This window comes from Ammospiza caudacuta, chromosome 1 (assembly GCF_027887145.1).
Source record: "Ammospiza caudacuta isolate bAmmCau1 chromosome 1, bAmmCau1.pri, whole genome shotgun sequence".
NCBI classification, from domain to species: domain Eukaryota; kingdom Metazoa; phylum Chordata; class Aves; order Passeriformes; family Passerellidae; genus Ammospiza; species Ammospiza caudacuta.
The window spans coordinates 125,314,664-125,339,916 of record NC_080593.1 but is presented as its reverse complement, the minus strand read 5'-3'; the positions used below and the strand labels follow the sequence as shown (position 1 = coordinate 125,339,916).

Here is a 25,253-nt window from a genome sequence, read left to right as displayed (position 1 = left end):
TGCCCAGGTGGCCAAGAAGGCCAATGGCATCCTGGCCTCTGTCAGAAACAGTGTGGCCAGCAGGAGCAGGGCAGTCACTGTCACCCTGTACTCAGCACTGGTACAGAGTCTGCACCCAAATCCTGTGCTCAGCTCTGGGCCCCTCACAGCAAGGACGCTGAGGTGCTGCAGAGTGTCCAGAGAAGGGCAACCGAGCTGGGGCTGAGTCTGGAGCACAAGTCCTGTGAGGAGTGGCTGAGGGAGCTGGGGGTGCTTAGCCTGGAGAAAAGGAGGTTCAGGGGGGATTTTATCACTCCAAACTGCCTGAAAGGAGGATGTAGCCAGGCAGGGGTCTGTCTCTTCTCCCAAGAATTAAGGGACAGGATGAGAGGAAATGGTCTCAACTTGCAACAGGGACAGTTTAGATTGGATACTAGGAATACTTTTTTCACTAAAAGGGTGGTCAGGCATTGGAACAGGCTGTCCAGGGAAGTGGTCAATCACCATCCCTGGAAAAGTTCAAAAGATGTGTAGACATGTCACTTAGGGCCATGTCTTAGTGGTGAACACAGTGATGTTTGGTGAATGGTTGGACTTGATCTTAGAGGCCTTTTCCAATCTTAATGATTCTATGATGAGAACATTATAATTTAACAGGTACAGAAAGGATCAGTATTTGTGTTTTCAGAAATTTACCAAAATACTCCTTTAACTCCACAATCCAATTTATGTTAAATTTTCCATTTCCACCCTATATAAAGCAAATGTTGTCCCACAAGTCTCAGAAGATAACAGTCAAATCTCTGTAATTGAAAAAATAAAATCTTTACAAGTTACTGATGAGTTCACAAATGTAATCCAAATTTGACTGTGTTCTATAATCATTCAGTGAAACCCAGTAATACACAGTGCCACTGCTCTCAGGGGTTTGGGGGGAAAAGTAAAGAAATTATACCAGCATGAATTAAAAATCAGTGTCTCTACTGCTCATGGGCTAGAGGTACCCAGGGTTGTTGAACTTAAGTCTGTTTAAGGGACTAGATACCTAAAAGAAGCCCAAGTGAATGTGAAGTACCTGTGCTAATTGGTTTCATTATTATTTCAAAAGGAAGACAGAACTAGAGCCGGCACTTGACATACATACAGCTTGTCTATGAATTTGGCACATGCTCCTGGCAAGCACCAGAGAGCTGCCATTTTCTTGGCAAAGCTGCAGTGTAAGGCTAAGAGGTAAAATCCTTCAATGTATGCTCCCGCTCTTTCTCCATCTATGCTTAATGGCAGCATCAAATAAAAGATTTTCAAATAAAACTCTCCCAGGCTTTGGCTGCTAAATGTTGTATCACGATCAGCACATTATTTAAATGTAATTATCTATATTCAGCTTTCACAAGGGAACAAAAAAAAAGAAAAAAAAAAGGAGAATTTGTCATTTAATAGCATGTCTGATTTAGAGAAGATGTATAATTATGCTTTTAAAATAAATTTTGGTTCCAAATCTAGCCTAAGAGACAGGGCTACAGGGCTCTTTCCAGTGAGGATACAGACCTATTCCACAGCAATCTGTAGCTAGATTTCTACCTTATGCATGGTCTTCTAAGCTGAAAGCAAAATCAGAGGAAGAATTTAACAAAAGCGTTTTCTTCCACAGAGATTCTATCTATTGTGTTATACAATAATGTGTTTTTGCACAGACAGATGAACAGAGAAATATAATTAACTCTTGAAAGCAAATGAAAGAAAATATTAATAACAATGCAAGATATAAAGCTGGGCAGTATTTCAATCTGCATTTTGAAAATCACTCCTGTAGTTTTTTTCTGTCTGATGTTTCTGAAGTGACCAGCTCCTTGAAACAGTAATGGAGAACAGATCACTTGCATTTGATAATTAGCATACTTTTAGGGTGCACATTCTATACATAGCCATCCTAGTACTACTAAGATCATAATAGAAATTAACAGGCAATTCAACTGGTTAAACAATAAACAGAATGAAGAAAAACACCTGAGATTTTATTCAGAAAAAAAAGCCAAACTTGTTTAAACCTGCATAAAAAAGCACTATGAAGTGAGATATCCTTCAGCTCACAACCCATAAAGGCAGATTATTCACAAAGACAGTTAATAGGTTCTCCTTTTATATTATCTTAATTGCAGTTTTCCTAAAGAGATCTACAGAACTAAAAGCCAAATAGTTACAGTTCTTACCATGTCCTTGCCCAAGCAAATTTCACTGTGCCCAAGACCATAAGAATTTGGTGTATCATCCACCACTTTTCTGAGGTCACAGATTTAGTTTTAGCTTCCAGTTTTCCATGAAACTGGGCAATGGAATAGCAGCAGCAAATTAAAAAAAAAAAAAAAAAGGCAAACATAACCAATAAAGCAATACTACAGGGACCTTGGTTCTCTGGAAAGATGCAGTGCAGATATCATTGATGGTTTGGGGAGTAATTAAAAACTAACAACAAATGTTTTGATACTTTGAAATTAACACCCTATGGAAGAAACTAATCACAACATTTAAATATCTACATAGGGATACTACGTTAGGGAGCAGAAGAGGGTGACCTAGAATCCACCATCACTGTTCACTGCCTAACCTAAAGAACACGAATGGCAAGCAATGTGTTTGTGAGAAAAGGCATCCACTGCTGTGTGACTTTTACTTGCAGCTTGGGAAAGGACATCTTGGCTTGTGAAGAGAAGGAGCAAGTTAAAGCACTACTTTCCAGGACACTCTCATACTCTCTATGAACAGAAAAAAGCATTGCAAGCACCTTATAATGACAGATAAAGGCCTCAAGCCAGGTGAGAGCATTTCAGCTCCTCACATGACACACACCTGGCAGCCCTGCTGAGCATTCACACATCCATCTGAGCTGAAATGAGGATGAGGCCAGGTATGCAGCACCTTAGAATGCTATGGTGCTTTGAACCAAGGAACACAGGCAAAAGAACACTACATTGAACAAATACAGTGTTTGTTCAAAAGGACTAGTTTCAGCCTTTGGAGAAAGCCTGTGTATTGGGGTCTTTATATGGCAATTCAGAAGCACTTAACAGATAGATGAAATAATAATTTTTGTCATGAAGACTATGACACAAAAATCACCCCTCAACAATAAAAACTGGCTCTTCCTCAACTGCTGGGTTACTGGAAAAGACCAGTCTACTGAGAATCCATTAACTGACTGGCAGCTTGGAAACACTCTGTGCAGAAAAGACAAGAATTGCTGTAGAAATGTGAAGTTGACATCTGCTCAGGATCAGGATGTTTAGTAGGGGGGATGGGGATTAGGGGGGAGGGAAATTTGTGTGGGCTTTGCTCATGAAGCTCCTAACCTTGCCTTTAATTCAGGATTTGTGCTGTAATCAAGTTTATTCTCTCAGACACTTGTCAGTAGTGCCAGCATTCACAGCCAGTGATTTAAAGGTATTGATCAACACAGGTCTCATTAGGTGAGACTCTGTTCCTTAGAGAACTTGATATAAGCACTGCAGTGACTATTTTTATCTCCTTTAGTCACTGCTACATACAACAGGCTGTATACAGCTTCACAGGGGATAAAACTCCCAAAACATTCAACAGTCATCATCAGTAACCAGCAAATATTTTGGCCCAAACTGCTGTGAGCACTGTCTTCCTTACAGACAAATTTCCACTTAAAAAACCAAAAATACAGGTTTAGCAAACTTTTAACTGAAGCGCTGATAGCAAGATAATTCTGTGAATTACCCACAGACAGGTATGAGCCTTCCAATCAATGGTATATAGGCAGTGATGTGGAAGACACTAAGAAAAAGGGTTTTCTAAGGAACACATTTACAATTTTTGGCAGAAGTTTAATGCTGTGGAAGGGGCTAAGAATGAGATTTTTAGACCATGAGAACTGCATTTGTTCAGCCTTGAGGAATGAAGGTTTTAGGGGGCACCTTATCACCATCTTTCAACATCTAAGGGGTGGCCAGAAACAAAATGGAGACTCCCTTTTTACAAGTCACATGGAAAAAATGAGGGGTGATGAGTACAAGTTACTACTGGAGAGATTCCAGTTGGACACAAGAGGAACATTATTCACAATCAGAACACACTCATCCACTGGCAGTGGTGCATTCCCTAGTATTCTACACCTATAAGATTCAGCTGAACAGGGGGCTGGGCCATCTTGTCTACAGATGCTTTTGCCAAGAGAGGTTGGACTAGAACATCCTTGAAGTCCCCTTCAAACCTGGTATCATGATTCTATGAATCCTAACTCTAGATGCCCTAAAAGGATTCTGGTCCATTAATTTTTTTTAATTCAGCATCCATAAAATGCTTATCCATGTAAGATCTATTTCCCTCACTATCTCTTTTTTTTTTTACTTTGCAGTTATATATTTTGTTAGATATTACTTAACTAGTACTTTGGCTTTTGAGGTCAAAACAATAACACCAACATGACCTCCCCCCCAAAAAAAACCTCAAAAAAAACCCAAAACAAAATCCAAACAAATAAAAGGAAAAGCCTTCGTTCTCATTAAAAAAAAGCAAAAAACAAAAACAAAAAACTAAAAAATCCACACAACCAAAAAATCCAATGAACAAACGTGAAGTGGCATAAAGACTGTATGCAGTACATTGTGCTGAACTTTTCCATTTAAATGGGAACCAGCTCTGTTTTCCAAAAAATAGTTCCATAGCACAAGGCGGCCTCCATTTCTTATAAGGGCTCAAATACTCAGATGAACTATAGATTGGAATGGCTGAACATTCCTTAGTAATTCATTACAGTTGTTGCAATTCCTAACAGCAAACCATGAAACTAACATGAAGATTCATGCTCCTTTGTCACAAGCCAAGAAATGTAGCCCATTTCTTATATATTAACCTATGCCCAGTCTGGTAAAATACTTTGCTATGCAAAATACAGCTTTGTTATGCAAATTGTAAGAGCTTGCTCTTAATTGTTTTAAAATATCAGTAAAGGTAATGGCTAGCAAGAAGATATTAATGAGCACTGCCAGGACTTGTCTATGCATGTGCTGGGCTAGGGGAATATGATGGCATTGTAAGAACACAATATGGATGTGAAAGAATCAGATCTCAGGTGGGGAGGCAGCATCCAGAAAAGGTAGTCTGTCTGCAGAACAAGACCAGAAATAAAAAAGAAGGCATATGGAGATGGGGAGGAAGCAGCAATCACCTGAGATAATTAGAGTTCAGTTTGAAAAACCAGTTTACAACCAAAAAGGAAGACTGTGATGGACTCTTCCAGCTGCTCTACCAAACAGCTCCCAGTGGGATAACTTGACTCAAGGACTTGACAGAGCCACTGATGTGAGTGCAGGGCTTGGCTCCCCCATTGCAATGGGTCGCTCCCATCCCCAAGTTAGCTGAGGTTTGCATTTTGTGATGCTCAGCACTCTGTCAATTTGACTGATATGTTTACAGCATCTACAAGAGCTGTCTGCAGGTAACAAAGCCTTTGAAAGGGAAAGCATGCAGTTAGAACAGCAAGGAGAAAATGTCTAGATAACAGTATCATGACAGCATTTTTAACTTAGCATTTATAACAGGAGGATGCTCCAGCATTTTCATAAGGTTCCTTCCACACCTATTTGCTAGGATTCTTCAATCTTTTAGTACAATGTGTAGTCTGGCCATCAGATATTCAAGCTAAATGCTCTACAGTTAAGCTGTCCTTTAACTCTTCCTTATTATTAAAACAAACAGCTGTCCCCCCTCCAAGGCACTTTTCCTCAAATCTTTAGGGTAATGTAGGCTACTAAACAGAAGCAACATTTGTTGTATTACATATCTTTTCAGTAATTTCTGGTGAAATAGCTCAACTGTTTGCATGTGATTACCTTTTAAAATCATGCAGTCATGACTCATCAAGAAAGTATGTGTTGCAGCATCCAGAACAGAAAAGCTTCAGCTTATTACTGTTTCTTTTTGGGCAGCGGCAAACACTGTACTGAAAGGAAAGCATTTGCCCTCTTTGATAGCTAGATCAACCATAACCATGTATTTCTAAATATTAAATATTGGTTCCTATTTGCTTTTAATAAAATCAATTACCTCTCAAAAAAAAATAAAACTGCTATAGGATAATTTGCTTCTGTGAAGATCTCACATCTCACGTGCAAAGTTGGAGTTTCCAAAAATATACCCAATGACATCACATTTTTCAGTGTTTGCAAAGATAAATACCACTGGGCTAGCCTGAAGACCTGTGAACATGACACATCTAAAGTATATTTTCACTGCCTGGAAGAGAAAAAAAAATAGATGGAAAAGGCAATTGATAAAATACTGATTAATGTATTGTGGCACAAAGATATTCACATTCCTGGTTTATCTGGTCAGCTTTTTGATTTGTTAATAACAAACTGCCTTTCCCATCCTTTTTTTTGTCCTGTGGAAGGCATTTAAAACCTACTTTACATTTGAATTAGTTTTCTCAGCCATCAGACATTCTGCCTTTTAATTACTATCTAGAAGCTGCAAAAAAAAAAAAAAAAAGCGAACAATTTGGCTATCAGCATTTCAGTTTTTTTAACTTAAAAGCAGTTCAATGTATTGTACCTCACAAAATAGATCCACATGTTATATTGTATATCATTTTACTTTGGTTTCTCCTATTCTCAGCCTTACATTTTTCAAGGTTTCCATCATTTTTGCATTCTGTTCCCATGTGTACACTGACTACTTTAGAGACTAACGACTGCCTGGCTCTGTTGCTATGCAACAGCATAGCCTACTTAGGGCTTCCTGAAATAATTGTCTCAAATGTGCTTTTTTTAGACTTGTTTCCAGCAGGAATACTTTACAGATTCTTTATAATGGACCACTGATATTACCACAATGTTAGATAGTGGTCAGCTGGGAAGTATTGGTAGATACTTAAGATTAAAATAAAGAATATTATTGCTTGCAAAATTCTGGACATATCTGCTGCATTTTCACAGGGAGGTAAATATCAAAAATATCCCTATATTTTTGCCAGATGTTATTCCTGTGTATGAGAGCCATATATTTATCAGAGGAAAAAAAATTCTTGATTGTTCTTTGTTTTATTTTATTTCATTTCATTCAAGGGAAAAAAAAGTCCTCTATTTAGAGTATGTCACCCACCACTCGGGAAAAATGAACCATTTTTATACAGAGTCTATTATAAAGTTAATAATCTCAACAGAATGAACACATATGCAAATACTCTTTATTGCAATTTATTATCAAATAAGTTGATGTCAGAATTCTTTAGGACAAAGCTCCAAATTTTTAAAATCACATTATGGATGCCAAAAATTGGATCTGCATTTGCTTTTTGAGGTATCTTCAAGCAGCCCCTGAGAAACTGTCCCATGAAACCTTCAATCTTTCCAGCCTTCAAAAGCATTTTTCTTGTTACAACCTTCTAGTGCTCATGCTTCAAGAGTGGAGAAATATGTTGTTTTCTTATAGCTGGCATAATTGAGAATCTAAGGTTAATTAATTTCTGTAAAAAAATATTGAGCAATATAAATACAAGTCTCTTAAAAACAGCATTGATTAATTCCAGAGGGCCAAACGTCTTACAATACTACAGGCTGAGGGATCAAAGCAAGGAGGTCTGACAGCACAGAATATTTTAATGAAAGAAAATATTTTACCTCTTATTCTTTTTTCTCTCCTGTTCACCTTAGCATGTTCAGCAGCAGTTGCATCTACAGAGAGCAGCGTGTCAGTCCAGAATTGTGATAAAGAGAAAGATGTTTGTCAGAGCCAGAGAAAATAAGAGCAAGGTTTAAATTAAGGTCCCTGCAGAGGCAAGTCCACCTGCAGCCTTTTAAAGGAAGATGGGGAAGAGAGCAGCAATTTCATACTGTTTGCAAGATCCTAAGTCTTAAAGATGACTTTTTCTTAAACAAAGTGGACGGTTTCTCAAAACCAAATGCAGGAGGTGGCGTAAAGGGGTAATTTTCCATATTCATATGCATAACCACATACATGCATAATAGCCAAGCTATCCAAGAATATGAGTCAGCAAGGTTCAGTGAGTGGGACACTCCCAGACTTCAAGTCTCTGTTCTTTAAAACCACGTAAGTAGCACAGCTCAGACTCAAATCTGTAACGATACTGTTTTAAAAGATAAGATACCATGACCTGAAGAGCAGCAATGCTTGGAAGAGTCTCCTTTGTGGCAAATAACCAATTTGAAACCTCAAAAATGACCCAGAATCAGGTGGGGGAGAAGAAAGCATTAATAAAGACTCTATAATGGTGATATCTGTTGTTATTATGGGCAGCTTGCATTTTATACTTTGCAGTATTTATGGGCATTTGAAAGAAAGGTCAAATAATTTCTAACCTAGGAAAAAAAAAATCCCTTATATTTGTCACAAAAGGCTTGAACACAGGAACTGCAGCAACCTCTTTTGCAATGCCCAGGTTAAAACAAGAATTTCATTAAACAAAGAGGAAAAAAGTGAAACTAAGTCCCTTGCTAAATAATCCTTTGTCACCTAGGATACAACACCTTTGTATTGAAAACTGTGCACTATAGAGTACTTTTCTGATAAGTTTCCATATGCTGGAACTAGTTGGAAACTAATTGGCTTGCACAGACTAACATTTAATTAAAAATTGTCTTGCATTACATAATCTGTCCATGACACTCAGATTTAAGATGCATTTCTAGATGCAAACCCAGGTACTCTCACAAACACATTACCCAGCCACAATCGAGGAACATACAAGTTCTGCAAACCACAGCTGCTTAGAATCACTGTTACAGCTTTGAACCTGATGGTCAAATATTTCTCTTTGCCCCAATTTCAAGTGAAATTAAAGCTCAAATACTGAACTCATATTCATCTAATGTCCCAGTTCTTCATCTACAAAAAGAAAATGCCAATCTGGGCAATTTACAAGCCAGTGATGGAAGCATATAAACAAAGTAGAATTTTCTGGACTCTCACACACCTCATCGATTTCAGGCAACCCTAACAAATTGCTCAATAACTTTAAAAGATGGCCTATTTAAAACCACATACAGTAGACATTTTATATTCATGCCAAGAAAAGTTATCCAACCAAACACATATTTCCTGCAGCTCAAGTTCTTAATTCTGCTGCGCAACTTTGCCTTTCATTGAAGTTGCTGTCCACTAAGAAATGTTTGAAAAGCCTAAGAAGAATCTGAACATACAGTTCCTGCCATATGCATAAAGTCAATAAAATATAATAAAGTGTAAGCCATGTTTTCTGGTTATGAGCATAAACACACAGGTATAAGCAGAAACAGGAGAACTTACAGAACCCCTTACAAAATTCCTGAGAGGAATTTGTGTTGTCAGACTACACAAATCCATCTGTATTTGAACAGCTTACTTGAGCTTCAGGGCCATGCAAATTGCAGATTTCCTCCTTTTTACTACCTGCTGGTGGATAATGAAAGGAAGTACCAGCTGTCTGCTTACAGTAAGAATGCGTATGTGGGCAGAATACTTCTTAAGTCTTCCAATTTTTAAATCCTGGCACAGGGAAAAACCCTTCAAGAGCAAGAAGCACCCACAGATGTGAATTCCTGGATACCATATTCCCCATAAAAGGCAAGCTGCAGGTATAAATTCAGAGAAAGAAGGTAAAAATATAAAAAATGTTGCTCAAAATCTGAGGCAATGAAATCCACATCTCATAGTCACTAAGGAAGTGCCTTGTTTGAGTAAAAGCTAAACTTTAGCAATAAAGAGAATAAAATAATTAAGTAATTGGGAGACGATGAAAAGACATATGGGCAGAGCACAGTAAAAAAGTGCATGAAACAAACCCAAATGGACTCTCAGACTGAGCAGATAGAAAATCAATTTGAAGTATTTCCTGACAGAGATAAGACTTACTTGATTTTTATTTATTTTATAGTTGTCATTCTTCCTGGCAAAAATCTTGAGATGCTGACAGCTGTCTGTAAGACTCTATCCCATCCCAAGTACAACTATCCACCTTTATACCTAGAAAAACATGAAGGACCATAATACCAGAGAAAACTGGTAGAAACCAGTAATGTTCCTATGCAACAGTTTGAGTGTTCAGGGTTAGAGAGCTTTGAATACCACTTTATCTACCCATATAAATATATGTATGTATACCTGCTGAGATGGGCATCATTAAATATTCCCTCCATCTGCATAACTACTTTCATCTAGACATATAATGTAGTAGAGTCTGTAAGCTTAGTAGATTTCCCATAAACTGTAAGAGAACTGCCTTACATCCCAAACCTCTGTCTATTTATTTGTGAAATAATTAGCTTTAAAGAACCACTTGTGGGCTGACCTTGGCTGATGTTCACCCTGCTCTCTCATTCCACCTCAACAGGGGGACAAGGGAGATGATGGTAAGATGAAAGAGTAAAGAACCAGTGGGTTGAGATAAAAACAGGGAGATATTGTAGTAATTATGAGCACTAGCAAAACAGACTTGACCTGGGGAAAACTAACTTACTGCCAATTAAAACAGTTTGGATAGTGAGAAGCAAAGACAAGTTAAACCAACACCTTCCCTCCACATCAGTCCCCTACCCGCCCTAACCTCCCTGTGCCAAGGCTCAGCTTTACTTCTGTAGTTTCTGACTGCTCTTCCCTTCCCTAGCACCCAGCAGCAGCCCAAGGGGACAGGAATGGAATGTGCAGTTACATCACTCCCTAACAGTTGATGGTCCTGCTGCTCCTTCCTCCCCACACTCTTCCTCTGCTCCAGCATGGTCCTTCCCATGAGCTGTTCCCACAGGCTCCAGTGTGGGCTGGAGCTCTTTCAGGAAACACCAGGGAGCTCTGCTGGGGCACACACTGGCAGACAAATGCCTATTTCTATACCTACTCCACTGTGGTCTCCTCCAGGGGCCAGGAGCAACACATCCACTTCTTCCTTTTCCTGCAACCTTTGCATTCCCTGTGCTGTGTCTCACTATCTTTATTTCTCCTCTACCTGTGTGTTTACGTTTTTTTAATTCCCTTGCTTAAATATGTTTTTCCAGAGATACCATTGTCATGGCTGAGGGGCTCAGCTGCATCCTGCAGTAAGTCCATGGAGCAGACTTGATCTGTGTCCAGCATGGGACAGCCCTTTCCCCACAGAGGCTGCCCCTAAGGCACCTCACTGCCAACACCTACCCAACAACAAACTTCCTATCTGTCAGAAGATACTCAATGGCTATAAATGATCATTGGCTATAAATGACCATTACTGTGCTTTCCAGGGTCTTCCTTAAACTCCACTAACTGCTGAGACTGCCCTCCTGTCACTTTCCTTCACTTAAGACTTAGAAATCACAGCGATGCGAGGACCTCACCCTGGTATCTCACAGCTGATGGGAGGCAGCCTCTTTCCAAGCACAGGCTATGTGGATGAGCACGTTAACACCATGAGAGACAGTCACTAAGGCACTATTATCTACTCACCAGCTTCTACCATCACAGACCAAGAAAACCTCAGTGCTCATGATCACTGTAGCTGGGACTTTTATAGCACCAGCATCGATGTGTTTTTTCCTCAAGACTGTAGCCTTGTTTTACTTGAGAGAGGACAATGAATCTTTTCTGTTATTTTAAATAATATTAATACAAAATTAACTTTGACATTTTAAGGTTTCTGTACCAAGAAAGGTAAGAGAGGAGTATATACCAGCTTTTCAAACTCAACAGCTACTTCCAAGAAAGCATACACTACAGAAACTAAATTACAAGGTTTTTTCAAGATCACACCATATTATTCAATTGAACTAATGCTTCTCAGAAGAGCCAGAAGTGCCAAGAATGCAAACACACTGCAAGAGGCAACTTAGGGTCTACTCTAAGCATTGATTAGCTTGTTCATAAAGTAAACATTCCAAAAGAACAATAGGTAAGAAGACAATACTTGCCCATATGCCAAGTTTGCATGAGTAATTAGAGTATATAGAGACTCATATTCTCAGTTTCAGGTGGCCAGCATGGGATACTACAAAGAACCTTATGCTTCCGAAATTTGTATGAACTAACCTTTATAAAGTATTTAGGGTTAAGTAGTGAAATAAACTACCAAATGCAAGCCCTTTTATCACTTCTGAAACTTTGACTTAATGTAACATTGAAATGTAGGACACCACCCATGAAATTTGAAGATAAAATGCAAATTTCAAGACCAAACGTTGATGAAAAAATATCCCACTTAGATTTCAGCTCAGTCAGAAGTTCATCCAGACTGTAAAAAACATTAAGGGAAGAAATATAGGGGGACAGAAGAGAGAAGGCAAAAACCTTTTTTTTTTTTTTCTACTCCTAACCAATTAATGGCCACATTTTCTAACCTGCCTATTTACACCTGGATTAAAAGCTTCACTGAACGTGTACTCCACAGGCATCATTTAGGTAAGCAAATTTTAACTTTTAGTGCAATACATTTGAAATTTGCTATCTCAACCACCAAGAAGCATCTTTTCTACCCTCCCCTTTAACAAAATTTTCCATTGCTACTACATACCTTTTACCTAAAGCCTCCTCATGATCCAGGAGAAACACTGCCAGTATTTTCAAACAAATAGCACTGATATTTGCACAGCAGATAACATCCCGTATTTGTTTTCATCAGAGTCCAATGAATTCAGAGCCAAGATAAAAATGGAAAGGCAAGGTATCTTCAGTTCAGAAAAGCTTTTCAGTAATCTGAATGAAATAATATTCTGGTAAGACACAACTATACCATGCTCAGCCTCAAAGTCTTTTAAATCTTTCTGCACAAAATGCTTCTACCTCCCCTTAATAATTTGCTTGTTAACCCTTTGTGGGGAATATCTTTAAATATGAGTTTCAGAACCAAGCAATATTTTCTTCCTTTTGTATTTTGCCACTTATCTTGCTCAGCCCCCTGTAAGGGTTATTCAAATGTTAGCACTCAAATATTAAAAACAACTAAATTACAAAAAACATTTATCTTGAGAATTATGAAATATAAAAATTTAAACATGCAAAGCACTGAAAGGAAAAAAAAAATCAAGAATCTGGAAGGCTAACTGCAATAGAAAACTATTTCCCCAGGGATAACCTTTGGATGAAGACTCACAAACTCTGGGTGCTACATTCCTGTGTAGCTGAATCCACATGTCTTGACATGTGTCCCCTCCTTTCCACAGAGCTATTTTTCATGATGGTCATTACAGGATTAACATATTTGTAACCAGACAGAAATGATCTACATGTGACAAGATGTGTTTTGGGAATCACTGCAAATCTTTTAGCCATTTGACTTGTATGCCAAATGAAGCAAACTTACCTGTAAAGTCAAATTTGGTTATTGCCTGAAACTCCACATCTATCACGCTACATAACATGATGATTCTTAGGCTCATTAAAGCTATTTTACATAAATTTTCCCCTTGTTTGGCCTACTTCAGGATGCCATTTAAGGGACTTCAAAAGTTAATGAGGTCAACAGAAAGTAATATCAAACTTAAACAAAATTTCCCCACAAAAAAAGAAATAATGAAGGATTTTTTTTCCTTTTCTTAAAAAGATACAACTGAACTGTAAACATGCACAGATTCTCTGAATCTTACATTCAAAAGAGTAATATGAAGACAAGAATAAATTAAGTGCTATGCCATCCCCAGTAAAAACAGTAGAACAGGAAAAGGCATTCACCATATTAGCTCTAAGAATATAAGGAGAAAGAAGGGAGGGCTGTTCATCGTTAAAAATCAAAACAACTCTCTATAATTCCAAGAAACACAAGCACACCTCTACCACTCATTACATCCAAGACCAAAGAAATGCTTCTTACCCAATGAAGTTTAGTTGGAACAATTTTAACCAGTTAACTTTCTGGTTAAATGACAAGTTGAAGGAAAAATAACCCCAGAGAAGCTAAACAAAACAAACCACCACCTGTAATTTGATTAAACAGAGATTATGATTACACTGCCAGCAAAGGCAAACTGGTTTAGTCTGATTATTAAGCAGGTAATCAAATATTCCACTGAGCTCTAATGTTACTGTATGAAGTTTTAATGAAGCAGCACAGCATCATGTCTTTTAGATGTTCCACCAGTAGCAAGCAGCTCTTTTAAAGCAAAACCATATGAGACTCAGGTAATTTTTCTCTGCTCAGTTTCATATCATGATCTTTTCTCTGCATTCTTCCTACTAATCTTGGGCACTCTACAACAACAGCAATAGAGCAGAGGAGGTCCAGAGATAGAACCATGCCTGATACTAGGTAAGAAGGTTCTTAGAAAAAATTGGTGATGAGGTACCTCTAGAAGAATAAGTACTTCAAGTCAGATCACATGCTTCATTAAGAAAATTACTCTCATTATGCCATTATAAGGCTGAATGTATTTTTTCTTAAAACAAACTGAGCTAGAAACATGCTATGTCACAAGGGTATTTCTATTTGCTTTGAAGAAGACTGGAAAACATTGTGCTGATCGTGGTTCTCACCTAACAGATTAGGACAGAATTTAGAAGATAAAATCCAATTATAGTTTTGTTATAAAAAAAGCAAGAATTACAAATAGGAAAAAACAAAGTATAAACTATAATAGTGCAGCATGCATAAATAAAAAAAAACCTGTGCTTTATACAAAGTGCTTTACTTCATATAATGCCACTAGCAAAATTACTACCAAATACACTTTTTTTTTTCCTGTGAATTGGGGAAAAAAGTGTTTTCTCTATCCAGAATGAATATTTCTTACTAGCTTTCCTTAACAGATCTGTACAGAAAGAGTTTGGCAGTTGTTTAAAGTGAATGCAATTCAGGAGAAAAAGCTACAGGGTCTCCTAGAATAATGTTGACAATATTCACAATTAAAAATAACAAACCAAAACACAAGAAAAACCCCAAACACTCTTGAAATTCCAAGCTCTTTAATGGATTTATGTGGTTTCTCACGTCATTCCCTCCCAGTACAATATGAACAATATACTGTTATTAATTTAAATTAATTTACTTCCCAGGGTTCTTTTATGTTTCACAGATTTCAGCATGTGATGGAGCTTTTCTTGAATATCTTCTACGTGGGTGGATTTTATAGAAGGATAAATTTAGTTTGCAAGGCCTGTTGTCACATATCTGTGTTTTTCTGCACCAGAGTAAGGTACATTAAACAATGACAAAGTCATTAATACCTAAATATGGAATTGCTTATTATGTTCATATCTCATTGTCTTAGTAAGAACTTCATATGGAAAACAGGAATCATCTCTTCACAAAAAGGCTGTGGTCATGTCTTGCAGGTTCAGGCAAAAAGGAGCTTGCCACCACTCTCTTCTACACGTGGGAGTTTGAGACCCATTTCATCTCAGCACTTGAGCATTGCTCTGCTGAATTTAGATACTCTCAGGTGTAACTGAAGCTCTGTCTCTTGCACAATCCTTGATCAGTTTACTCCTGTGAAATAAGCATTGTGTGATGGAAAAACTTGTCTTAAGCATAACAACAAAAACTAAAAGGATTTCCAGAACTGCTCATGTATTTTACTCCAAAGATCATTAAAATCAATGCACTTAATTTGAGGAGCATGATCCAGAAGTGGAGGTCTCCTGGTCTTCAGCACACAAATCACAAGACTACAGAGTTAGGCATCCTCATCTGCAAAAAGGCACAGGACCAGAAGGAAAACAATTGTGCTTGTAACTGATAAAGCAATTTCAACATACCTTTTATCCTGAAGGCTCTGTCCACGGGTTCCTTGAGACTGAGAACTGTCTGGATTACAAGTCTTGTCATTCTACAGAATGAAGCTATTATGTGGAAGATAAGCAGTGACATTCATTCACTTCTTCCCCACCTCCACACAGGTTTTTGAGTTAAACTTGAACCCTGAGTCAGGACTGATAGGTCTGTATGGACACACCTAGTAAACCACCACTCTGAATCACAGAAAAACTTTGGAAGGGATATCTGGAGGCCATCAAGTCCAACAACCACTTGAGGTTAGGTAAGCTAACAGTCAGGCTGCTCAGGGACTCAGAAGAATTTCAAGTATCTCCAAGGCTGGAGGGTCCCCAGGCATTATGCCAAGCTGTACCCGTGCTAAGCCATTTTCTAAATGAAAGATTTTCCTTCCAGGCATCTGGAATTTCTTATTGCAAGCTGTGGCCATTGTCACTTATCCTTTCGTTGCAGAGCTCCAAGAAAAGTCTATAATATCTCCACAATGCCTCCTTGAGTAGTGCTGTTACATCTGGTAGTGTCCTTTTCATGCTGGACAAACCCAGTTCCCACAGTCCCTGCTTGTACACCATGTGTTCCAGCCTCCTGTTTTCTGTAGCCTGTACTACCCTTGAGTAGGCATGTCAATATATCCCTGCTGCAGCAGTGTCCAAATGACTGTGATGGCACACTGGTGCCTCTTAGCAAGTTCAAGATCAGAAAGTCCTCGTTACCAGATCTTAGGTGACACAAATACAAAGCTATGCAAAAACAAAGAGTCTGGTCAGCAGTTCTAGATACTTACTGTTTCTAAATAAAATAGGAAAGATTAGAGTCTTGAATTCAGTTTTCTGAAGGCTGTATGTAGTTCTCATATATTTTCTTGGCTCAAGAGTCCAGTCTCATTAAAAGCACTGGAGAAGTGAAGGGTACAGGAACATTGGTCAATCCATGATTAGTGAGTTAAAGTTACCACCATGTCATGGGTGAAATACAGCCCTCAACTAAGACACACAACTGTGTCTTGACAAGACAATTCTCTCACATTAGTACAGCCTGCTACATACTTGCTTGTTCCTAACATACGGTACAAGTGACTAAATATTTTCTCTGTAATCACACAACTGCATGGTATTTGTAAAATCAGATTTTAGCTTTCTGCTTACTGGAGCCCAGGTTTACACTGAAGTTGATATGCCTTTGAATCCTGGTACAATGCAAAACGGTAACATTACAGCCCATTAATCTACAAAGGATTAAACTACAACATTAATCCACAAAGGATGAGAGTTCTAACTACACAAGAAACCTGTCCTCTCAGCTTGTGGTCTCATGCAAAGACTACCTGGGTCTCTGCTTACAGGCCTGAGACTCCAGGAGGCTGCCTGCATGAGCCAGGCTCTGAAAGATCCAACTGTGAGACAAGACAGCGTGTTTTAAATTACTGTCTGTGTAATTAGGCACAGTAAAGGCCACCTTCTCATGTGGAGAAAGACCTGTTAATTACTTTGCTGCCTCTCTACCGCTGCCATTCCTTGCCCTGAAGGACCAGATGCCCTTTTCATCTTTGTCTTCTGCTCAGAATCTATTTCCTCTTTAGAAAAGGGGACCAATATCTACCTATCCCTCCCCTCCCACATAACAGTATTCAATTAGGAACATACCCCTTGATATTTTTAAGCCCCAAAATGTGCAATAGATTGAGTAACCATTAAAATTTGATTAATTAAGGTTGCAGAAAGTAGAAGTATAATCTGATACAAAATTAATGCAAAGTGTTCTCAGGATACCAGCCTTAATTAACTTTACTGGAGAATTTTCACTGGCTGAATTCTCATCAGATTCTACCAATACAGTCAAAAATATGTAATTTCTCAAGAGAAGATGAGGATTTGCATACTTAACTCCTAAACTTGCAAGAACACACATTCTCTGGCCTTCAGCTTGATGATAGCTTAAAGGCAGTTATGCATTTTTCTTTTAATACATATACTATTCTATCTAATAAAGTCTTACATATGTACTATACCTACAAGCTCAGCAGCATAGTACAAGAGGCAGAACAATGATCTCCTTTATAAACTGGCCCACAAAGTGAGCCTTTGGGCAGACACTGAAATAAGATTTTCTTTTTGAAAGAATTTTTGAAGTAGTAAAATAAAATAAAGGTAAGAAATTGTATCTATTAACAGCATCTGGAAAAAATGACTTAATTATGCAGTTTTGTAGAGAGGTTTCCTCATCAATACATTGCAATTATGAACTTCCCAAGCCTTTGTTTTCAAACTAGGAATTTGTGAAGGAAGCTAGGATAAAAAGCAGTATCTAATAGTACAAAACAATCACTTAGACATATGGATTGAGTCCAGAGATGACCTCCATATTTGTTCTTAGAGATAAAACAAGAAGAAGGGGGAGGGATACAAACACAGAGTGATCTCAAACTGCTAGAGGGCGAAAACAAAGGATTCTGAAAAAGCAATTCTCATATCGTGTTCTGGACACAGCACTGCAAAATACATATATTCTAAATTGGGAGAGCTTGGGGACTTTCTGTTTGGTGTTTGGGTATTTTTTAGTGGTTTCTTTTGGTTTTTTGGGTTTTTTTTTTTTAAGCTGCTTCTCAGAGACGCCTTGAAAGTTCTTTTTCATCACAATTGGTGAGCTGCTTCTTTGCGTTTCTTCATGTTGTGTTTCATATGCCAATTTCAACAACTGATTTGAAAGACCCACTCAGCATGCTCTGACTGCAACAGACACAAGAGGTTCTCTTCATGCTGCTAGAAAACATGCATAAGGCAGAGCTGGCAGTCTTCTGTTTCCACAGCAGTCAGGATTTCATTATATCTCCTACAAGAGGAGTAGCAAAGATAGTGGGACATTAAACCACTCCCTTGATTTTAGGCAACATGCTGAAGTTTGGAAGAATCTTATCCTGTTGTAGATGGAACAAGGAGCTGTAAGGGAGAACAGCCTGTACCAAAGTTTAAAATGTAAAAAGACAAATAAAACAAAGTTCTTATTGTCCAGTACAAACAAACTAGAAAGAACCAAGATACACAAAATAATGTCAAGAAATTAATGAGGTGCAAAACATTTACTGAGGCAAACAAAGTGATGAGTGGTATGGAAAGAAACGGAGATGTCCAGTTTCAGTGTTTCAATAGTTTGACAGTTTTACAGCAAGAAAGGGACCGTTTTAGTGGATTTAATAATATATAAGTTTGCAATGAACAGGAACACAGGTGCATTACATGTAAACAGACAACATTGCACTAGTCATGCAGGTCTTTTAGATGGTCTGGGAGAACTCTTAATCTGCTTTGTGCTGCCTTTGAATTCTCCTAACAAACATTCTTAGCAAGCCTTAGGGAGAGGTATTTTTAAGATACTGTTGAGAAATTTGCTATACTTATGTATTCTGAGTAACAACACTTTTGAACAAGTAAACTTGGTATGCATTTCTTTGGTTTCAGAGTTTTATTTCAAAAGAAAGATTTGTGTCAAGGTAAGTTACCAGTAGGAAGACGATTCTTTCCAACTGGTACAAAACAGAAGCTGTATGTGACATCATGCAGCTCTCCAGATATTCACAGCTCTTTTGAGCACTTCTGAATTCTGTTTCTACTCTCTGCTGTAGGAAAAACTTCCCTCTTGCTTTATTTCTTGGCAGGGCAGGTGAAGGAGGGGGTGGTAGTCAGGGAAGAGACAGAAAAGAAAGGGAACACTCACAAATATTTGCAAACTATTGCAGAGACAGAGCAAAGAAGGGAAAAGCAGGCATTTGCCTTCAAATAAATAGTCATTGGTATTTTCTGAGGAGGCAAGACTCTCACTCCATCTTTTAGGAACCTTTTCACAGTGGACACAGAAGGAGCTATTACACTCTGGGCCAGTGCTGATCTAAACAGCACTATGAAGAACTTTTTGAGAAGTTATCACACATATAGCATATAGGACAGGTACAGAAACAGCTGCAGTGGGTAATTCATAGGTATGAACTGAACACATCTGAATGCTGAACAGTGCTGAAACTACCACTGTATTTGCCTGGTCTAGGGGAAATAACATCAATTTCTGTTTTCATTGAGCAACATAGGCTTAATAGTGTATTTCTTGTAATCTCCAAAATATGCAAAGCAAGCATGTCAGGGTCTCTTCGACAGGATCTTTTTTTTCATTAACCATAAGTGATTTGCATTAATTATAATCCTGTCTCTCAATATACTTTACACTTACAGCTTTGCTTTTTCTACTGTTTTGCCAGAGATTTATCAGATCAACAAACCTTGGTAAATAAGTCATTATATTCACCCTTTTTTGTAGAAGAAGATCTTAGATTAGCATTCTTTTGACTTCTGTAATTTCTTTGCTATTCCAAAAAAAATTTAAGTGAAGAGTACATAAGCATGGAAGAAGGAATGGTGAAAAGTTCAATTGAAATTTGAATGACACTGTTGGGCTTTTTAAGCAAGTTTATCCAACAATGGACAAACAAATTCCACTCTTTTTGGTAGCTTATATACACATAGTAGGAGAAAAAGACTAGAAAATTGGTCACAGATGCCATCTGAAGATGAGAAGAATACCACAAAAGTTCCATAGAAATAAATGGATGTCATAAAAGGCTTGTAGAAAAATCTACTTTGAATACAAAAACTCTCTTGCCTATGTCTTCTCCCAAGAAGCTTGAGGAAGGAGGCAAAATTATTTCAGTTATTAGGTGAAAAAAGTGTCTTTTCAAAAAGACATTTTAGCTCCCTAAAAACACCTGGCAGAAAGTTTGCATGTTGAGATAAGTCTTGTAACTGTAAATACACACTTTTTATTCAGCTTCAGATAAATGGAAAAGCATCAAGTACATCCTCTTCCAAGCAATTGTGGAAAGAGAAACTACTTGCCAAAACAGGTATTTTCACCAGAAAACTAGGGCTAAACCACACTTTCTGAAAGGTTTGAAGTATTACTCAGTGCAAGTAGCAGACTGTTTTTTTTTTTCATTTTAAAAATTATAAGAAATTGCAAAGAAAAAAAAGTCCGCCTGTCGAAAAAGCAGTAAGACGTGACAGTCAGTAAGACCAAACAACAAAGTCACATGTTTTACAATTACTTTGCAGATTTGTCATGATTAAATGTCAGGATGAGACCTAGGCATTCCCATTCTTTGCACCCTGATTCCAGTTTCCATGGAAAGGACATACACATGAGCACAGTCCAAGTAAGTGCACTGGGCATTACCCAGGTGCACATGGTGAGGCACTCAGTTGGCGCTTTAGAGCTTATTCCAGTCTTTGCTTATTCCTCTGGTGTTCAGAGACAAAAGGATTTTCAGAGGACAATAAAAGACCCTTCAGGAGTAACTGGTTATTGTCAGATATAGCTGTGTGCAGATTTCCCAAGTGAAATCAAGCAAATAACTACAAAACAAGAATTATGTTTTCATCAAGTTTGACACGAAGCCATGGAAGCAATCAGTAAATAGGGAAGGAGAAATACAAAAAGAAAGTAGCAGGTGTTCTGCTTTGGCTAGGTTTTGAACAATCAAGCATTTGAAGGAACAAAACTTGAATTGAACTGGTGAGAGTTAGCCCTTTCAGACAAGCCAACATTCATCAAGGCCTTGCATGCAACCTTCTTTATTTATAGAACCACATGGATACTGACTTTAATGCTGGCTCACCCTCAGATGTCATTCATGCCACCTTAAATAACCAACAATTCTGGGCAAATGTGTGTAAAACCATCCTCAAGGGTAGGACAGAAGAGACTCTTTTTCACTTAGCTGTTTGTGAGCAGGTATGTAACATCCACTTCAACAAATTTACTTTGTCCCTAATAGGCTTCTTTTCTATCTCTGTACTTGATCACTTGTAAACCTAAGACCTTGATTCAATGCTTTCAGTTGCTGAAAGGATTCGAAAAATCATTTTCTCTGATTCCCATTTTACATTAACTTCCCACAATTAATGCCTCTTTCTTTAGCTTGCTTTTAGCTTTCAAAGGCTGCTCCTGCATGGAGTAAACCCTTACGCTTTGCTATTTAATCCTACTGAATCTTTTCATGCTTCTCTGAATACTTTTCCCTTTAGTGATACATCAGCTGGGTTCAATATAAACAGCCTTCAAGAACCAAATATAAGATTTTGGCTTTCAGTGAGCTGGCTAGTTGGAGAGAATAGTAGAAACCTGTAAGAAAACCCACACAAACCTTTGTTCCTTAGCTTACAAGAGGTGTTTATGCCCAAACTGCAAGATAAAAACACCTAACTAATATACACATACAAGCAGAAAAGAAAAAAAGGAGAGGAAAAGTTCAGAGCAGAGATCATGGCTACCTTTACTTTGGGTTACTAAAATTTTGCTATTACTAATCTTCATAAAAGGAACTACTCCTTCACTCACATTGGGCTCACAATTGTTCCACAGAGATGGCACTTCATTTGGAAGAAGAAAGAAAAAGCCACCGGACAAACAACTGACACATCGTTACCATGTGCACACAATTACGTTTTTAGATCTTATGGTTTTGCCTTATCCAGAAGTGCATGCACTAGATCCACCCTCCCATTCTTCTGCTGACATTTAACTCCTATTAACCATTTTCCAACTTGTCCACATCTATGTCCTTACTTACAAAAGGATCTCTTACAACAGAGGAGTGTTGGTGACAAAATAAACATCTAGTATTTTGGCTATGGTTATCAGAAAGTTAGTTACATTATAAATTAGTTATTAGTTACATTAGAATGTTAGTTTCATTATAAATTAATGTAACTACATAGGGATAATCCAGAAATTTAAGGTGCTGAATTATGACATCTTGGATTTTCACATCACTCACAAAAAACCCCACATCTAGAAGTAAATCTACTGAAAGTATCTACACCTGTTACTATGAAAACCATGATACTCCAAAATATTTCTGCTTTCCTGAACAAGGCTTTCAAATATGCTCAAAAATAGAAATAAAGTAGAACATTTTACTGAAATTACTGCTCCATGAGCAGAGCAGGAATATTTCAGAGAGGGGGATGGGAAGGTGAAATTTCTTCAACAGAACAAATGGCAGATATGATTACATGTTCAAGAAGAATGTCACAGGAACAACATTAGCTGAAAGACTGGCATCACAGGATGCAGGATGCATAGAAAGCTTCCACTGATTTCAGCAATTTGAACAGAGAAAAACCAGACAAATTAGCTAAAAATCTGGCCTGCTTCAACAGCAGCCACATCAAAGGAGAGACAGGTAAACTAAGAGGCTTCTAAAAGGAGAATTTATTTTCTAAACAACATTCAAATCACCTACTGGAAATGGCACCTAACCCACAACAATTCCAATAACAAGTTTTGTCTTGTTCAGAAGAACAAGCTGACCTAAGTCAAAAATGCACAAAAAAACACTTGACAACAGTTTTAACAGTCATGAAACTGTCCTAGTCCTCAGCAGAATTCAGAGACATTGTTTATCTCAGAACAAAGAGTGCCACTCTGATCCTGCTGACAGCCATGCCATACAAAAAGAAAAAACAAAAAAAACACCCAAACTCAGAAACTCCATACTTGCCACCAAAATTCATACAAGAATAGAATTATGAAAGATGACACTGAAGAGCAGCCCTGAGAGTGTAATGAATCATTACCAAGCACAGAGACACAGGCAACTGCTCCTCTCAAGAGGAGCTGCGTAAAAGAGTTCACTCACCAAAAACATGCTTGGACACCAAAATGAAGTGCTCAGGTGCTGCCTTAAGCTCAAAATATACAAAACACTCAGATTACACAGTCAGGAAAGCAGAGGAAACTTAGGACGTTTTTGTAAGTTCTTTATTCTCTCACTGCAGTAGGAAATAAAAGCAGCAAACCACCATAGGAATATGGGCATTTATTTGGACATTGACCTCAGAATACTGGTAAAGTTTTCTTTCTATTCAGCCTTGTAGTTGACTTTAGAAATCATATGCATTTATTTAAGGTGTGCAAACTGTTAGTCTCCAAATAAATGTTCAAAACAGTAGTTAAGAAATATGGTGCTACCAAGAGGGACAGAACTTTAAACTCAAAAATTTTACACAAAAAAAAGTCAGTAGAAAAATACACTTGCAAAACGAGTACCAGTCCCTACCTTAGCCAAACCAAGAAAGCCAGAGGGAGACGGAGGAACAGAAATGCAAAGAGTCGACTTGGAAGACCTAGAAAACTTACACAAAATATATTTGCATAGTGTGTTATCCCACTAGAAACACTGCTTAACAAGCAGAGCAGCAGTCTGTAACGGATGAATGGTCTTCAAAAATTGCTTCTGTGAGGCACACAAGTGAAAGGAAAGAGAATTTTCTGCCTGGAAGGAAACAGCACGGGTCAGCGTGCTGCAGCAGTCATCAGAAATCAGTACCTTTTTCTGGAGACTCGCATAAGTAACTCCCTGATCTGCAGCCTTATCGGCTATACAACTGGGAAAACAATGTTTAAATAACAGCTTTCATCCCTTATTTCCAAATATTGTCAATGAAAATGGAAGTGCTGAAAAGCATTTTGAGATCTTCCATGATTAAAAGGGCCACATAAATAATACATCTCTCCAGTATCTGAGAAAAAGAGGATCACAGAAGTGTGTTTCTTCTTGCAATTCCCTAAGTGTGCAGAGTGTACAGCTGAAAAGTATCTTCTTGAGTGACAATTAGCTAATGAATTATACTATGCAAAACACTTTCAATTCCTTCCTTAAATGCTAATGAAGTCATTCCCCATTATTAGCTAATATTAAAAGCTTACTGTTACATGAACATGTAATGAATGCTAAAGTATCAGCAAGGAAGTGATATTACATGCTTAAATTTCTTATACAGTATCTGTGTTCCTCTGGGTGCAGGCTATCATGTTCATCTTCTATAAATATCCATTCAAACTTTATCTGTTCTGGAGATGCTTTGTGCACGAGTTGGGGATGACTGAAGGCTTTGCACCTGTTTTTCACCATGTAGCAGGGATTTTGCTTTTGTAAAACTGAAGAGAATATTGCCATTGCCCCAGTCAGGCCCAGTCAAGTAGTACCACATTAGATATAGCAGACGAATTCGACTTTAAAAGGACACGTAGCAGTGGTGGCATTATTTTTGCCGATTGTCACTAGAATCAATGTAATTCTTACTATCATGTAATATTATAACTGCCATTCAATAAATCACCACCTGTAGTCCCTGCAGGCAAATAATCACATAGAAAAAGGGGTGGTGGGGGGGGGGGAAGTGTTCTATAAAGCCTAAAGCTATTCAGAATTGCTTAAGAGAATTCCCTATTCAGGCCAAATACTTTGCTTGGAAAAGGCTTTGGTGTTTGCAAACATTATTAACTTGTAAATAAACAAGTATATGATAAAATGGGCTTATTTCACTGATAAAAATCTGTAGTTCCCTTAGGCTTTACAGGCATGCTGTAATCATTTTGATAAGTTATGTCTCTCTCTCAAGTCATACAGCTTCTATATTTATGCAGACTCCATTCACATCTCTTATCACGCTTTGACTCCACGAGACCTTACAAATAACAGTTACTTAAAATGCAGCAGTCTATTTTTGGTTTTGTGTGGTTTGTTTTTGGAGTTTTTTAT

General features: G+C 37.9%; 1 protein-coding gene across 3 annotated transcripts in view; it reads right to left on the bottom strand.

Moving 5' to 3' along the window:
- PKIA (cAMP-dependent protein kinase inhibitor alpha) overlaps positions 1 to 25,253 on the bottom strand; it is a 43,501-nt gene that overhangs the window by 11,449 nt on the left and 6,799 nt on the right. Inside the window, exon 1 of one of the 3 annotated variants that reach the window (XM_058803466.1) lies at positions 12,473 to 12,631. The exons of 1 other annotated variant lie outside the window; for it this stretch is intronic. The gene's annotated coding sequence lies outside the window, so the exon portion shown is untranslated. Of the gene's footprint in view, positions 1 to 7,622; positions 7,833 to 12,472; positions 12,632 to 25,253 lie in introns of those variants that run through there. One more of the 3 variants, XM_058803474.1, reaches the window with a different exon arrangement.